The sequence below is a fragment of the Dermacentor andersoni genome, chromosome 5 (assembly GCF_023375885.2).
Source record: "Dermacentor andersoni chromosome 5, qqDerAnde1_hic_scaffold, whole genome shotgun sequence".
NCBI classification, from domain to species: domain Eukaryota; kingdom Metazoa; phylum Arthropoda; class Arachnida; order Ixodida; family Ixodidae; genus Dermacentor; species Dermacentor andersoni.
The window spans coordinates 71,418,314-71,435,652 of record NC_092818.1 but is presented as its reverse complement, the minus strand read 5'-3'; the positions used below and the strand labels follow the sequence as shown (position 1 = coordinate 71,435,652).

General features: G+C 42.7%; 1 long non-coding RNA gene across 1 annotated transcript; it reads right to left on the bottom strand.

Moving 5' to 3' along the window:
- Nucleotides 1-355: 355 nt before the first annotated feature.
- On the bottom strand, nucleotides 356-14,221 carry LOC140218355 (uncharacterized). Its single transcript, XR_011894634.1, has 4 exons — nucleotides 14,130-14,221; nucleotides 12,317-12,422; nucleotides 9,756-9,825; nucleotides 356-2,146 (listed from the first exon to the last, which is right to left on the bottom strand). It is a non-coding gene; the product is annotated as an uncharacterized lncRNA (long non-coding RNA).
- Nucleotides 14,222-17,339: the final 3,118 nt, after the last annotated feature.

Here is a 17,339-nt window from a genome sequence, read left to right as displayed (position 1 = left end):
AAAAATGTAGATAGAGGAGCGCACCTTGGTGCGCATATAAACTCTTGCAACAATTGTGAGGCACAACTTGATGGGACGTCGATTCTTGGCAAAAGCAAGAATGAGCATGTGCGGCTTGCCTTAGAGGCCTACCACAAGAAAGGCAGGGCGATAATTGCATTAGTAAGATATCTTTGTCCCTGCATCCATCTGAATTTGACTTCCTACGCTTGCGTATGTGATAATTTGGCAGATCTCTGTAATGTAATCTGAGTGCCTGCGCGGTAGTGTGGCCTAGGGTTTACATTGCATCGACGACGAAGAAATAAAGAAGTTGTTAGCACCAGTGTGTGTCGTATCTTCCTTTTATGGTTCGTCTTAGGTGTTTGTGCTGTAAGTTTAAGTTGCTTGACTAAGCCGTTCCTAATTAACAGTGGCTGGTATAATGAGGCCGATCAGTGGTATTTTGCATGGACTAGCACACAAATACGATAAATGTCAAAGTACTTAATTAAGAAATTGGGATTCATCACACAAACAAGCTACATAATTTAGTGCTGGATTTCTGAGCAAGCTATTAAAAATTATTGTATTTTACGAACCAGAACCCACCTTCTGATTATGACACATGCCATAGCGAGTAACCCCGAATTAATTTGGACAACCTGGGGTTCTTTAACATGCACCTGTCTAAGTACACGGGTGCTTTTGCATTTCACTCCCACTGAAATGCGGTTTTGTTTAAGACTACATTTACGAAAGTTCCAAACACGATCCCCCCTATATTTTTACAGTGGGTGCTCTTTAAATGGAGCCTCAAGGTGCCAGGGAAATTGGTTCCATTTACCAGGCATTATATTTACTGGGAGACATTGCAGAGAGCCAACCAATTATCAGGATGGTGTCCTATTTAAGCGGCAGTTTCGAAGAGATTTTCGTTTATCGAGATTCCACTGTAGTCCATAATAGTGGATGAGTTGTGTTCTGCATGGACACATTAGCGTGGCTACCATGTTTAGTTGAATATTGTGCAAGCAGCAGCATTTCACTGTACCCAGTGCAATATATAAAGACAGCATTGTAACATGTTGCAAATGCAGCCACAAACAAGTACCTTCCCTGATCATATCCAATAGCAGCATCTTTAGATGAAATTAATCATGCTTTCTCCCGTTTAAGTGCCTTGTTTTCAGAAATCAAATCCTCCTTATCACGTTGACCTCCAATTGTGTCATTCCCCGAGCTGAGGTCATTTGAGATTGCATTTAATTGCCCTTCAAATAGCATATTGGTCTTATTTAAAAAGCACATGGCATCACAGTGATCACCTAGACATAGAATTCGAGCTGCAACACAGTAGCAAACATTCTGAGGTAGAAGCCTAACTATTCTTTTGAATTTGGATGCATGCTCAAAACGCTGCTATGCAATTGCAGACAGGGCTGATAGTGTAGCAACCAGGACAGATTTAACGGACATAAAGGAGCAAAATTGTGTGAGCTTCGAATTATTATTCTCTCTGAGGAACCATGCTGTCCAATTATAAAACGGGGATCAAAATAAAGTAATTGGATAGCAAATCTGCATTTCATTAAGTAAATAAAATACTGTTCATGCTACCTTCCAGGGTGCACACTACATTCCCTTTCCTTGAATGTGAATTTGCTACTTTTCCATGGGTTGCCAAATGTATAGGTGTATTGTTGGTCAAGGGTGGTGGAATGGATATAGGTCTCAGGCTAGAGGAAATATTTCGAGAAGGAGACTTGCCAGGTTGAACAACGAATGTCTCAGGCTGGAGCCATTTGGCTCTCTTGCAAAGATGTTGCCTCCAGCTTGAGACTTCCTTTGTTGGACAACTGTTGATGAGTAATTTCGCCATCTTTTCATTTACCCTCGTCTTATTCAACCTATTGCTCCACGCAGGAGCTGCACTTTCTTTAAAAAATAAAGATATTAATGAGCTCAAAGGCTTTGTGCATGGCTGCATCCCCAAGTGCAAAAATTTGTTTTCAATAAATGACAGAGTTGGTACCTTTCTTGAGAATTCAATAGGAAGAACCAAAAGTTAAGCTAACAGACTGGTTATGACGACAGGTAAACATGAATTGATGTGGAGTGCCATTTCTTCATTTTGCACCAGGCTTGGGGCCAGCCAGACTTCTTCCTAAAATTGAGAAAATATTTCTAATGAACTACATATTAGCAGTATTTTCTTCATAATCTGAAAATTTAAAAACATGGTTATTTGGTTATTCATATTTAGTTGGGAACAGTGCGAAGGACACTGACGAAATAAGGGCTTATGCAGTAATGCCACATAGTGCTGGCTGAGAACAGATTCAATTATAGAACAGACAAACAGTTAAGTACTTTGGAATGCTTCCTAAAAGCCATAAAAAACCAAAGCAGGAAGCAGTTGTACAAAATAATGTATGTGCATGAAAAATGCATCTGATCATCGGTTCGCAGACATGTATGCCATTTGCTTGTCAGTTAACAAAACATGTGTTACACTGAAACATTTCTCCTACAATTTGGCAATTCTGTGGGCTTTCATTATTGCTCGGGTCAGTTGGTTGCTGTTGTTACTGCTACTAGTGTACGGTGAAGTGTAATGTAGATGGGAAAGTGCTACTGACAACTATGAACATTGGCAAATTTTGCTGCACCAGGATAACGCATGCATTGTCCCGCTGCAGCGAGACTTTCCAGTAAACATTCACAGTTGTCTGTAGCACTTTCCCATCTGTCTCGCCTCACACTGTTCCATCTATAGCGCTTCACCATACTGTAATATGCACCACCGACACAAAATTCTACCCTTCTGAAGTTCTTACTGCCACTTCGCACTCGTCACATTCAGGCCGCCAGGCGTACTGAGCCCAATGTAGTATAACTGCATAGACTGGCAGCTCCTGTCATGGACTTATTCTGGTGTAATGGCACCACAGAAGCAAACGAAGACAAAGACATGCAGGACACAAGTGCCTAACCTCAACTCTCGCTTTAATAAGAAAACAGACATCATATACAACACATAGTGACAGGAAGTGATGTCATTAATTCAAAAACAAATTCTTTGTGCAATGTAACTGAGAATGACTGATGCATTTGTCCTTTTCGTGCTAATCTGCCAAAGCTTAATTATCTTATGTACATCTGCTCATAATTTCTGGCTATGAGTTTTGATGAACACAGGAACGAACCAATCTATTTTGCAGTGCATCACTATGTGCGAATGAGAGTTATTCCACACAAACTTCATTAGCCGCAATCTCAAATTAATACAATGTGTGTATGCAATGCAAGCATGACTGGATGGGAATGGCTGACTGTACATAACCTCCGTTGCACAGTGCACCGCCTGCAAATTGTGCTGCACGCAACAAATTAATTTGTTTTCCTGGCTTGTCTTTTTTTCTCATCAGAGCAAATCTCTCATCACATGTTTCATAAAGAAAAAAAATTTTTGCCCTTAGAGACCAGCTACACAATTACCCATGAAAATTACAAATGCATACGAAACAACTGCAACCACTTTTTTACTTCATCTCATTCATTATATTCCATATTCATGCCTAATTTAGTTGCGCAAATCATTGTTTTCTCATGCCCTTGTTAGGAGAGTTTTGTGCTGTAAGAAAAGGCAGAAGCCAAAAAAAGGAAAAGGTTGGTTGTGGTTGAAGCACAATATGCATCTAGTGAGCTAGGCCGCAAGTGTTGTGTAGTCTGCTGCCATCATAAGGCCGTGCCTACATTGGTCAGATGGGATGCTCTATTAATGCGAAATCAGGGAAATTGAGGGAGTATGAGTCATCCGTGTGAAACAATCCTCCATCACACAATGTTAAATACTGCAAAGAATGTGACTGCGGCCCTGTGTTCCACAAAACTTGCGTTGTAGCCAGGTATTACGACCTGACAACATGCAAGGTAATTGTGGCTTGCAACATTTAAAAAGAATGACGAATGTATCAGTGATCCATTAGTTGCACTGCATAAAGAATTTCTTTTAACAGATATCATCACATCATGTCTCCACCTGTTATTAAATATTGCCTGTTTCCTTATTTTAAAGCTTGAAGTGAGATCCGGTGCTTGTGTCATGTGCATACATATCTTTGTTTACTTTTTGTGGTGTCATTACACCAGAATTTATATAACCAAATGGCCACACACTGCTTTTGTCACGTTATAGTGGTGCTTGCAAAGCCTCCCCAACAGCAGCCTATTTGGTCAAAAAATGTTTTTGTACATATGCTCTTCCACATAGAAAAGCTAGCAAGAAGGTAACAAGAATTAAGAGCATTAAGTTAAATCCACTGCAATGCTTTACGTTTTTGCCTTTATTCCTTACACCCAAGTGGTTAAGAAAGAGTGTGAATGTTACAGAAATGCACTAAATAAGTTGTTGAAATTATGCAAAAATGTTAACGCAACTAAGCATAGATTTATGTGCAATAATAGGCACCAGTCTCAGTTTCTTTCCTTCTGACACAAACATAGTATATCTTATTCCTTTGGCATGAAGGAAAGCATATGTAGACCAGACAAGCTTATATTTGAATGAGAGCCTTCATGATTAAACCCGCCGTGGTTGCTCAGTGGCTATGGTGTTGGGCTGCTGAGCACGAGGTCGCGGGATCGAATCCCGGCCACGGCGGCCGCATTTCGATGGGGGCGAAATGCGAAAACACCCGTGTACTTAAATTTAGGTGCACGTTAAAGAACCCCAGGTGGTCGAAATTTCCGGAGTCCTCCACTACGGCGTGCCTCATAATCAGAAAGTGGTTTTGGCACGTAAAACCCCATAATTTTTTTTTTTTTCATGATTAAGCACCACTGTAATGTGACCATAAGAGTACATACACTGTAAACAGTGCAGATGACAGCCCAAATTTCATAAGTGCAACATGTTAGCAAAAGCAGCAAACATTAACCCAGAAACTAATCAAATCCCACAATATACCAAAAAGAAAAAAAAAGATTAATGTGTCAGCGCAGCACCTGTTCTCTGAAGTTACAGAAAAGTGGTATGCTTGTTAACAAACCTGAAAGCACGGCACATTTGTATCTGACCACCCCCTGCTTCTTTATGTGCTTTCGTGCCTTTGACAAGGCATTACTGGATATTTATTTGCTTGTCTGTTGCAAAAACATCAATTATTAGTCAGTGCACAGTGCACCATGCCATTTATCTATGTGGACTCACTTTGTGTCCTTAGCACTGCTCTCACCTATTCAGAACTAAGGATTGCAAAAAGACTTGTTCTACTTAAATCTACATGCCTTAATATGTGGGTTCTGCAGTTGAAATAGGGTAATTATAAGTAAAATGCATGACATGTTCTGATGAACTTTGTTTTCATAATCTAATTGTTTATTTGGGCACATAACCAGTCAGATCATTTGTACTAAGACAAGAAAACAAATTCAACACACTGGTTTATACTGGTTGGTGCTCTATTGACTTTAGTACACACACTGAACAAACGACAGGCAGTGAGAAATACCAACATCCACTAACTTCCACACGGCATTATTGGTCACATGTGCACGATATAGCTACAAAAACCCAAACGAAAGTAGACAAAGAAAAAAGTACATTTTAACAGAAAAAGAACAAGACAAAAAAACTTCTTTTGGTAGCTAAGTCACAATCAAGGTGTAAATGACAGCTATAGTTTGGCAAGCACACATGCAGTTACTTTGCTCAGTTCCTCGATATCCCAATTTCTTGTTTGACAGCAACACCAACGGGACATCTACGCATATCTATTGCACATGCCATTTTTGCTCGCTCCAAAATCCTTTCGTGGTTATTCATTTAGTACCTGCTTCGCCTGTACTGGCATTGCAGGGGTGTTATACATTCTGTGTAATGTAACTTACATTCAAATGAAGCACACAAAGCAGGGAGGGAATTATCTTTGAAAACTATGCAAACAATTGCAGGCTGAAAAACCTTGCAGTCCCATTGGTCCAAGGAAAAAACAATGTGAGGCATCACCTATAAGTAAAAGGAAATTAATAAACCTTTTTAGTGTAATCTTTCTTGTGAGGTATGATGATAGCCTGATATGAATTTCTCTATCTCTACATGTTTGGAACAGTATATGCTTGAAATAATTTTAACTGAAGAGATTTCCCAGTCTTTTAAATCCTGCCATTGCAGTTACCCTTACTCTCAGTAATACAAAGCCATTTAGTATGACTTCCTATTACAAATCTAACTGCCATATTTTGAACATTTTCAAGCAGACCAGCTGACTCAATATTATGGGGATTCTAGCAAACATGTACTTATTTGATTAGTGAATGCACATAAGCAAAATACAGCTGTTCTTTGAGGTTTTCGGGAAGCCAACAAAATGTGTATGGGTGGACACACGACAGCTACTACACCGATAAGCATCGTGGCCAACCAAAATTAAGTTTATTCCTATATGGGCGGGCGTGGCGGAGTGTGAGCAGACAATGGTCGGCTTTTTCTGGAGTCATATACAAAGGAACCCCAACATAACGAATGCACTAAAATCAGGAATTTGGTTTGTTGTACTCAGATTCGACCGTTTAGTCAAATAAGTACATTTGCAAATGGATTGTTTTCCCATGGAAAGGGCCGCAGTCAGAAAACACAAATCTGAATGAGAAAAAAATTTTGAATGTGAGAGTCAGCGACCAAAGATACTGTTTCACGGTGTGTTAACGATACCTTCACATAGGTAGCATGAAGCAAACCCAGCCTTGCTTTCGCATCCACCCTGTCCTCTTTGATACTGCCACACACAGTGGAACGACACTATCATGATAAGTGCTGGCAGTGGAGGCGAATGCTTTGTCTGTCTCAAACTTCAATGCATCTCTGAAACTACAGATTATGCAACCCCGTGTACTAAACACGTGGGAAGACTGTGCACATAATACTACGCCATATCAGCACGTCTAGTCTTTCCACACGCAGCAGATCACCTCTAGAACAGGGTGTGCAGGCTGCAGATGTGCTCAGCTGCGCTCACAGCCATGGCTCTAGAAAAGAAGACGCACGGACTGGGCCCTTCTGAGGGCCCCCTTAAAAGCTCAGTTTGTCATTTTTTATTTCTGTAATAGGCTAGTGATAAAAGTGAATTTGCTTCATGCCTATTAAGAAATGTTGTACACATGGTAGAAAAATTAAGAAAGTAGAACATTTTATTACTTTTCACCCCTCTCAGTTGGAATATCGTACAAATGCATAAGCAGCCATTTTTGTCTTGTTTCATCTAAGATGTTTTTTTCATGCTGAAAGAAAGGCATGTGTTTAAAGAATAAGCTTGGTTGCAACATGTAAAGGTATTGTGTAATGTCACAAGGGTTCCTGAAATCAAAATATATTTGTGATTTCTTTACGACTGGAACACTCAAAAGGAAAACGACCTTTTAAACAGACTAAAACAAAGCCACAGCACATGCACCCATACTAAGCCAGGGACTGTATCAAGCTGATATGAGAAGACTTTCAAGAAAGAATCTTTCCCGGCTTGGTAAAATTCTTAAAACAATGGTTAATACCTGGCCCCACGCCTTAAATCTAGAAGGAATAAAGTTCTTAAGCTACTCTGTGTTCTTTCTTGAACCCAACAAATGTGCCTAGAAAAATGGGTCAAGTCTACATCTTGCCGCATCTGTGGCAAGGTGTGAACAAAAAACTCGCTTTAGCTGGCTGCAGTGCTCCCTGCGATGAATATTCAGGCAGAAAATTGTTACCCCAGTGTGACTGTGCACCCAAGAAAACAAAATGTGGCAGACTACATCAATGCAAACGGAAAAATCTTTAGTCCATGCTTGCTGGCAACCTGTGTCTGTATTGGCCTCTAGGAGAATTGCGGCCCCCACGTGCTGGAATATTTCCGTGGCATAGAAAACATTGTGTGATACCAGCTATCAAGTGCTACCATCAAGTAGCTACCAGCTATCAAGCTATCAAAAGAGCTATAGGCAATTTTGCTGCAATAACACTACTGTTTTTATAGCATTCGTTGTGGGGAGTGCGGCTTGCCCCTTTTGCCGGAGTTCTTGCTGAACGGCGATTTATTATCAGTTTGTTATATGTGGAACTTGAACAGCTTATATTTTTGTCTCCTCAATCCACACTTCTGCTGCACTTTTGCCAGCATCTCTACACAGGGTGTCCTGACTGAGGTCATACCAAGTAAGCACGCTACAAGCCTTGTGTGCATCGTTTTCATGACTCTTTCGATGACTAAATTTCATTTTCAGTGACTTTATCAACTAAGTATCTAGCGGCAGCTTGAACATGGGTACTCATGAGAACTCGCACCAGGCTTGGTCAAATACGTCCAGCACTGCAGCACTGAGTAGTGAACCATGCTTTAAGAGTTGGCAACTAAATTGCCACCTTGTGATTGAAACTTTTCATCCTTACAATCAAGGCTTCAATTGCCCAGCCAGCGAGCAGCAGCAAAGGTGTGAACTATAGTCATCTGATGTCACATTCTATGTCATAGCGATAGCAGGTGATCCCTCCAGTGGTGGCCCTCAAGGCCGACAGGCATCCCTTTCTATGCACGTGCTTGTGTAGGACTGGGGAGATGGTGCCAGTTTGTTCTTCAGCATTAACACTGTTCACGCTGTATCAGGAACACATTTTCTTACTCAGTGCAATAGCCCTTGAACCTACATAATTGCCAATGAGTCCTTTGTCGACCAACCTTTCCTTTGCCATGTCATTTGCTTCTGCCGTGATGTCACAGCAACTTCAGCTATATGAAGCAATGATGGTGTTTGAGTACCCACACAGCCTTGCAGCTTTCCAACCTGAACATTGCTTCATTAAAAGCTGACATGATTTGGTCTCAGCAGACAGATCAGAGTTAAAAAGAAGCCTTAAACTTCTTTCAAAGTCGTTCTAACCTTGTCAATAATCCCTTGCCTTTTGATGTGTTATTCAGCATTGTCCAAAGCAAGTCGGCTCTTAAAAATCAAAATAACAACTTTGTGAGGCCACCTACTAGGCTACCACTGTCTCTTCAGCCAGCCTGAAGTGTCTTGCAGCCATCAAAGCTGGAGTGCAAAAAAAAAACAACAAAGAAAAGTGTGGCAGACAAAATGCTCATGGAAATCCATATGTTTATGGACTGTTACACTGACTGAAAAAGATGGTGGCTTCCCAACACAGTCTTGATGTACGTAGCTGTTTCAGTCACGAATAAACAGCCAGTTGCGCAGTCCTGCACAAGCACAGTGTACAGATGCCCATGGATTAAAATTTGTTGTGTGTGTATGTGGTACAGTGTACCACATTTCATGTTCCTGAGGCTGCAGTACACTGGGAAGACTGGTTGCAACTTCAATAGTAGGCCCTTAGAGTATTGCAGCCCTTTGTTCAAATTTTGCTGCAGATTGTATCAAATGCGAATGCAAACTGTTTTGCAGGACACGTTAGTTCAGTTCAAGCAATTAGACAGTAACCCAAGAAATAGTTTAAGCCTCGAAAAGGTCTTAATACAGTCCCTAGTTTAGTACAGGTTTTCACCTGATGTTTTGGCTTCTTCTACGGTATAATGCTGTTGCTTGCTAGGTACTGGTGGTGTGATGTGCACACTCTCTTGTGTTGCTATAACGACAATTTGTAAAAACGATTTTCCTTCCTAACAAACATTTGGATACAGTGCCTGTGAGCTCATCTTTTAACCTGTTTTTCATTTGATCTGTGCATTTACATTGAACGTAAACTAGAAAATATCAGTACTGAGAATCACAAAAGAACACACCTGTGTAACGATTCTGCCGAGATCGTTGGAGTGGTCCAGCCACAGGATGCAACGCAGGTAGAAAGGCCTCCTGAGTTAAAGCAAAATAACAATCGTTGTATGATGCGAATAAAAAAATTTATTCTGTGAGGCTTTCGGCATGTATACTAATTACCACATTTGTATGTAAAATAGTTTTGCATAATAGCTGAGCAAGGTTAACGTCTCGCCCTGTGACTGTCAGCCAATGCTACTCATGGCAATGGTGGCAAATATAGCACATCCTTTCATATGGAACTTTTGTGGGTTACATGAATTTAAAAGAACTTAGGTTTACATAATACACAACACCTGTGGTTAGAAGGATGTCTTGCATGCAGCACCAAAGCCACAAGTGGCACTGCTTAACACTTCCAGGGCCAGACTTAGTACATAAACAATACAAATGTGCAACAAAGTGAACAGGTGGTTAGCTGCTGCTATAACTCAAAGATTGCATGCATCATGTAGATGTGAATGCAGCTCCCATCAGGAGCGAGTTGCCCTTTAGTGCACTTCACTTCTCTTCCTCTTTTGTCTTCATTGCATGTTGGTGCCATATGGTAATAATGAACAAAAATTAAGCACTTCAGTTCCCATTCTTGTTTTACTACATGCTGTAAAGTCATCTAAGTGTGCTTAATACTCTTAAGAATGTACTTTAGCCATTTTGTCAATATTTTTCGCTTGGCTTCACTACACCTTAATGTAGTGCAAATTCTAGACAATGCTTACAAAAAAACCTACTCCACACAATAACACCTCCAATTAAGAGTACACAGTCTATGGCTTCGAGATGTGTACATACATACTTTATGCATGGTTACAATGTAAATTTAAGTGGCTGTTCTAATACGCACACTTAGCATACTGCATAACAGTCACCTGGTTCCAAGATGGCTTTTTGTTATCACACATAGGACGGCCACAACTATAAATTTAATTCTGGCAGTAACTTAAGCCACGGCCAAAACCTTCATAGTGCAATCAATGAAAATTTTTGAATTTAGAGCAGTTAGACATAAACAGGGCAAGTGGTTTTAAAGTATTAAATAATGAACTGTTATGGAATATGGCGGTAGAAGGCCATGCGCCCGAAACATAGGTACTGTTTATCATATAAGCACATTCTTATATTTTTGCTTACTTTCCTAGGGATTGCATCAAACAGTTTGCTTATGTAAATTTTGCTACATGGTTGTATCGTATTAGCCCTTATCTTTTCACATTTGGCTTACTGCAGCTTTATGCACATGCATAAAGCTACTACTACTACCTTCTACACTACTACCTACATTACTGCCTTCAGCTGAAGGCCAAACACTATGCTGTCCAACATACATGCATTTTACAGCACCGAACAGTAGACAGAGAATGAGCAACTCTTTTAAAAAGTGCAGTTCTTTGGAGACACGTTGATATATATCTGGAAAACAGATTTTTGCTAAAATTATAACTTAATATAATTGGTACTGAGCATAATGCATCTTGCAATAAACTTGCATTTACCGGACACCACTATACACATTGCGACCTCTGCAGCTTCTCCACAATCTGGCACAATGTGCTCAAGCTGCCTGTAAACCCTGGAAGGGGTCTATGATAGTTTAAGAAGCTTAGCAAACATGAGAAGGACCTCAAATGAAGGTCAGAGAAGCAAAGCAAATTTTTAACCATTCCTCTCTATGTTGCTATGAATGTCAAGGTTCCAGCAAATGATGTATTCGAACTGTGTTTTTAATCGTGCAATACTAGAGAGCACATTTTTGCAATAATAATTTGACAGAGAAGAATGACAGAAACTAACTTAATGAATATTTTTCTAAACTTGCATGAGGTTTTCGTCATTATGCTGATGCACACACCTGCATACCTCTACTGTGAAGTCTTGTTTCAGTTTATTTTATTGTCACATAGTAATTTACACCATACACTTGTCCTGAAATACATCACGTTGGGCTCCTTCAGTATTTTTTTCTTAATGGAAACACACATGCCTATACAGGGCAAGCACTCAATACATGCAAGACTGCCACGGGAATGGCCACTCGAGGTCGACTGTTAGTACAGCGCAAAAGACGAGGACTGAAGGAAGAACACAACACAGGCGCTGTCACACAGAAACATACTCAAGGCACTTTGCGAGATTCTCAGGCTTCTTTCATGCTCTAAAAACACATTATGTAGCACATATTGAGCCACAGATAGCTGTATGGGAAATTTTCACGTTGCTCTACAACTTTATAATTGACTTTTTATCTAATTACATTTGAGAAGGTGATTAATTGATTAAGACTAATTAGGTAATTAGGCAAAATGCAGCAAATCCAAGTATTTCCAAGAGACAGGAAACAACATTACACAGGTTCTGTGCAGCTAGGTGGCATATTCATATTTTTAAAAGTTTGCTAAAGTTACGTGGGATAACCTGCATACCTCCTATGGAACAGGTGTCACACCAATCACTCTAAGTAATGCCGCTAAACTAGCCATTGTGCTCAAAACATACAGGGTAAAAAAGCAAACTCTAGGTATGAGCATACCAAGGCCTCTATTGCTGAAAAGGGAAACTGATGGGAGGTGCCCGATCTCCGGCCATGAAGCTGCTTCATCCTCACAGTTGGCAATGAAACGACCGCAGCCGCAGTCCTGAAATAAAAATGAAAAATTTGACACTACAATGATCACACAGAACACAAAAAAGCTGGTCACAAGCTTATCTTGGAGAACATCTGCTGCTACATTAGGTTTTGTATATTCGTCAGCTTATTGTTAAACTAAGCTTGCCAATATTTTATATCTTAATGGCTTTGCTCTTTACAAACCAATACCTTTGCCCAACTCATGCACATATGCACTACTTAAGCTATGAGATGTTTACTGATCCCTTACAATGAATGGCTTCTAAGACAAATTATTTCACACAAAAGGATGCGTAACTTATGAGTGTTACTGACATTGAATACCAAGGTAGTACCTTTTTTTATAGACAATGGCGGACTTGAAGCACATTTTTCTCACAGATACAGGTTACAGGTTGATCGGTCTGCCTTTTTTTTTTTCCACCAGCAACAGAAATTTTGTTATTAATACTCGTGCAATATAAGATGACGCTGTGATGTGTGATATGATCCTGAGTTGAAAAGCGCAACTTCTTTGTGTGAATTTGGCACCTAGAATTCAATACTAAATATCTGTACCCAATACGCAATGGCACAGCAGCAAAGTAATTAAACATTAAACAAGTCCAGGTATCCAGAGCACAGCGCCAGCTGTTGAATCACAACATTGCACAAACATCGACTATATAGGTATAGCGTAGTATGTGCACCGGAGGCGTAGTGGCGGCCTCAGCAAAGAGCACAGGCATGGAGCGACGCACCCGTATGACCTATCACCGGCAATGCTATCGCGTAAATTGATATATCTCGTCACGGCACGGGAACCGTTTTCTGCCCGCCGAGTTGCCGGCGCCACTGGTACTCACCTGCTCCGGCCGCCGAGGTTCAAGTGACGGCGTATCCAGTAATCTGAACCCAAGCAGGACACCTGTTACCGCCAAGCAGTACGCTAACAATAAAGAGGTTCTTATACTCTGACCGGCAGCTCATGCGGCGTAGACCCGTAATGCCGTTGGAAGCTCACCACACGCTTTTAATACCACAAACGCGCCGCCGACATTTCACGCCCGTAGATCAAAGTCGACGGGCGCAGGCTCTACATGCTACGTGCCGCATTCGCGCACTGCCTGCACAATCAACGACGTGGGCGCGAAGAGACACAGACGATAGAAAGGAGCGTACTGGCAAATCTGCACAATGCGCGCTAAGTGGGCGACCTACTGCACACAATCGCACGAGCTAGGGGACTGGCGCCACGTACGCGCCAGCTAGCAGATACCGCGCACAAAGAAGCGACGCCGGTTCTCGCTCAAATGATCGCTGTACAAACACTCACACACGCGCACCGCAGTAAACCCTTAACGAGCCGCCACATTTTCAGGCCGCGGTTAGGCGGCGAAGCTTAGCTCACCTCGCACTGCAGGTAACTATTATGGTAGTGGCTTGCGCTTCGGGGATCGTGTCGAATGCTCACATCCGCCCAATTAAAGACGCGGCGAAGTCCCTCATTATATAAAATCCTAATTTTTAAGTACACTCGCTTGACTCTGAGCACTCAAGCCGCCTCGATTACGACAAAGCTCGAAGAAACACAGTGATCGTGCAAAATGGTTCTGGACGGCCACCTGTCGCGCCATGCTGTACCGAGACCTTCAATAAGTCATATCAGCGCGTCTCCTCACTTAGAACAAATGCACACTCATAGAACATGTAATAATCGTTCAAAGTCACTTACCGTGGAGTCTTGGGGGTTCAAAGCAGTGAGAAACATCAACCACGGTAGAAGAATGTGCCGTCGCTGGCAAATGGCTGCTCGATCGCAGCTTTCAACGCGCACGCGCGCGCTCCGAAGGCTGGTGTTCCTCCGCGCGTAGTTCCGACTTTGGCGTCCTCTGCAGCACCAAGGCGCGGCTACTCCGAACAGAAAAACAGCGCCGACACACATTGCGCGGGATATTTCGAATCTGACTGCAGAAATAATCCTACTGAAATTGTCGCTGCGGCTGACTGCCTTGTTGGTCATGGCTGAGTTATTCTTTTCTCTGTTTGGCTCGTCTCAATTTCCCCTACGCCACCGTTATTCCTTGAAAACCCCCATTTTACAACCGCAATGCCCCTTCAAATGGGGTCGGGGGTACTATAATGGTTCTAGCTTATTTTACTTCTTCTCGTGGGAGTACTCATTTTAAGCTAGGGGGGAAAAATGGCATATCAACTGTTAAAACGCCCATATGGGCTCATTTGTGTTTACAGTGTACCAGAACGTGTGGCAAAATCCACCATGGCTATTCGAGTATTTCATGTCTACTCCGTTGATACGTGTTAGTTATCGCGTGGACCGATTGCTTCCCGACAAACGCAACGAGAATGTAAGCAAATGAGATTTCTTCTGCAATATGTGGATATGTAGCGCCGTCAGATGACCTCAACTGAAATAATAGCTTGTGTGGCAAGTTTTTTTTCTTTCTTGCTATAGCATTAGAAGATGCGTTGCAAGTACGAACTTATTTGGAAATGCTTCGAATGCTAAATATTCATCTATGTCGAGATTGGATCGGTAAAACGTTTATTTGAGCCTGCAGTAAAACGCGCGCTGGCTCGCGCGCTCCGGACGGTGCCTACGTCGTCTTCTGGGTGCTGGCCGCGCGGCCTGGGTTCCCGCTCGCCTTTGCCGGCTCGCTGGGTCCCGGCCGGGCCAGCGCCTCGATGACCTGCTGGACAACCCAGAGTTGTTCTTTTTGTTTGTCGCTTCCTGCGACTGCTTCGAGTCGCGGCGGGATCCCCTCAGACTTGGCTTCTTCCTGGTACTTGGTGAAATTCCACAGCATGTGTGCCAAGCCGGCCGTTTCCCTTCGGCAGACTCTGCACTTGTCTGTCGGGTGCATCTCGGAATAGATTCTGTGCATCAGCGACAGGCCTGGGAGTGAACCCGTCTGCAGCTGTCTGAATGAAATGGCTTGCTCTCGACTCAGCTTCGAGCAAGGGGGTGGGTGGATTCTGCGAGCGAGGCGGAAAGCCTTGGTTATCTCGTTGTATTCGGTCATTCGGTCCTTGGTGCTGAACCAGAGCGGCCAGTCGACCGAGGCGCGGTCAGCTCGCACGCGCGCCTCTGCGCGTGCCGTCTCGTTGTGGTTGGCGTTGCGGTCTGACGCCTCGCCCGGCTGCGCCGGGATACACTTGATTCTAACTTATCGTTTGCTGCCGTCGTCTTTCTTTGATGTCTGCAGTATGCGCATCGCTTCCTTCGCCATCCAGCCTTTGGCGTAATTATAACCGCCTCCCTCGACTCACACGCCACCTTGTCGCAGTCGCGGTCGGCGATGGCCAGGGCGACGGTCGAGAAAATATATTTGGCCGAAAACCACAAAGACCGCTTGTGCTATAACGACGGTTGTGAGAAATGTAGCTTTTCAGAAGCATGGAAGTGAATGCTCGAGTGCTAACATTACGTATGCTGTAAAACACATGTTGTTATGGAGATAACGCATATTTACAAACTATTACTATATACAAGGTTACAACAGCCACAAACAGCGGCGACTCTTGCAAGGCTTTCGCGCATTTTTCTGGTCACATCGTCGCCGTCGTCTTCGCCCGACCGACAGTAACAGCCCGTTCACTATGCCGTGGAAATATGTGTGCGTATCTCAGCAACAGAACGAAGCATTTTAAGCACTGACCCGGTGCTTGTTATGATGAACCAGAGGGGCCCGTTACATACGGCTTAAATCTCACTACGGGCACGATAGCAGAGGGGGTGGTGTGGACTAAAGCAAGGTTAGGGTAGAGGCTAGTTAGTATTCTATGGTATCAATCGTCACTCACAGCGCATACATAGACGAGCGACAAGAAAGGACGACGAAGACAAGCGCTGACTTCCAATTGATTTTTATTTTGAGAAACAAACATATATATATACTTAGACATCAAGACAAAAGCGCCCCCTACAAAGCATCAACCCAACATCAATATGCATTCAAAATTCATGACCTAAGATGAACGAGAGCGCATGTGCGACCTCTGAAAAACCAGTTCTTTGTCTGTTAATGCAATTGATGGCTTGCTAACTGAGTCACCATCGGGAATCGCTGCTGTTTCAATGATAAGTCTGGTGCACTCATTAGAAAGCCTAGCTAAGATAGTGGTTTCTTCAAAAAGCGGGATACAGCCGCATTGAGCGCAATGAACACCTAGAAAGCCTTCCCGCCCTTAGCGCACTTTATTGCTTGGCTCTTGTAACCTAACGTTAAGACATCTACCTGTCTGCCCTACATAAGGCCGACCGCATTGGTCACGATTGGTCCTGACACAAAGCTGGGCAAGTATTTTTGGAGCAGAGAATACAACGGTCGATACCTGGTCTTTGTCCTATTTCTTGAGTTTGTGGGAGATTCCATGAATTTACAGGATAACAGATGTTTTGTTTCTTCGATCATGTACCTGAGGCTCAAAGCTGGGAGGATCGGTGCCCAAGACAGCGAAGCAAGTTCACACAGACGTAGGTGTGGCCCTGCCGGACTTCGTCGCACAGACTCTCGCTCTTGGGCCAAAGTTCGCCATAGTGGGAAGGAACACTCCAGCCGAACTTCTTACTATCGTGCGTGATGTGTCGAGGCTTGCTCTGGAATGTGAGAGTGACCGTTGCGTGTCTGAGGCTGTAGACGTGCTCCGGTCGTACTCTCCTCGTAAAAGCGCTATTCTTGTTGAAAGGGTGTTTTCCTACCTCCTCGGCAATGGCCTTTGTCTTGCAGCAGCTGACAAAGAAGGTGCGTTATTCGTCACAACTAGAAACAATTTCTTGGAAAAAGCGAAAACTTCCATTGATTCTGTCTTTATTAAGCGAACTGGTGTTGGTCTCAGGAGGGTAAAATTGCAGGCAAAACGCATATTATTGGAATTAAATCTAGGCACGCATGCACGATCTATAGACAGCAACGAAGGGTTG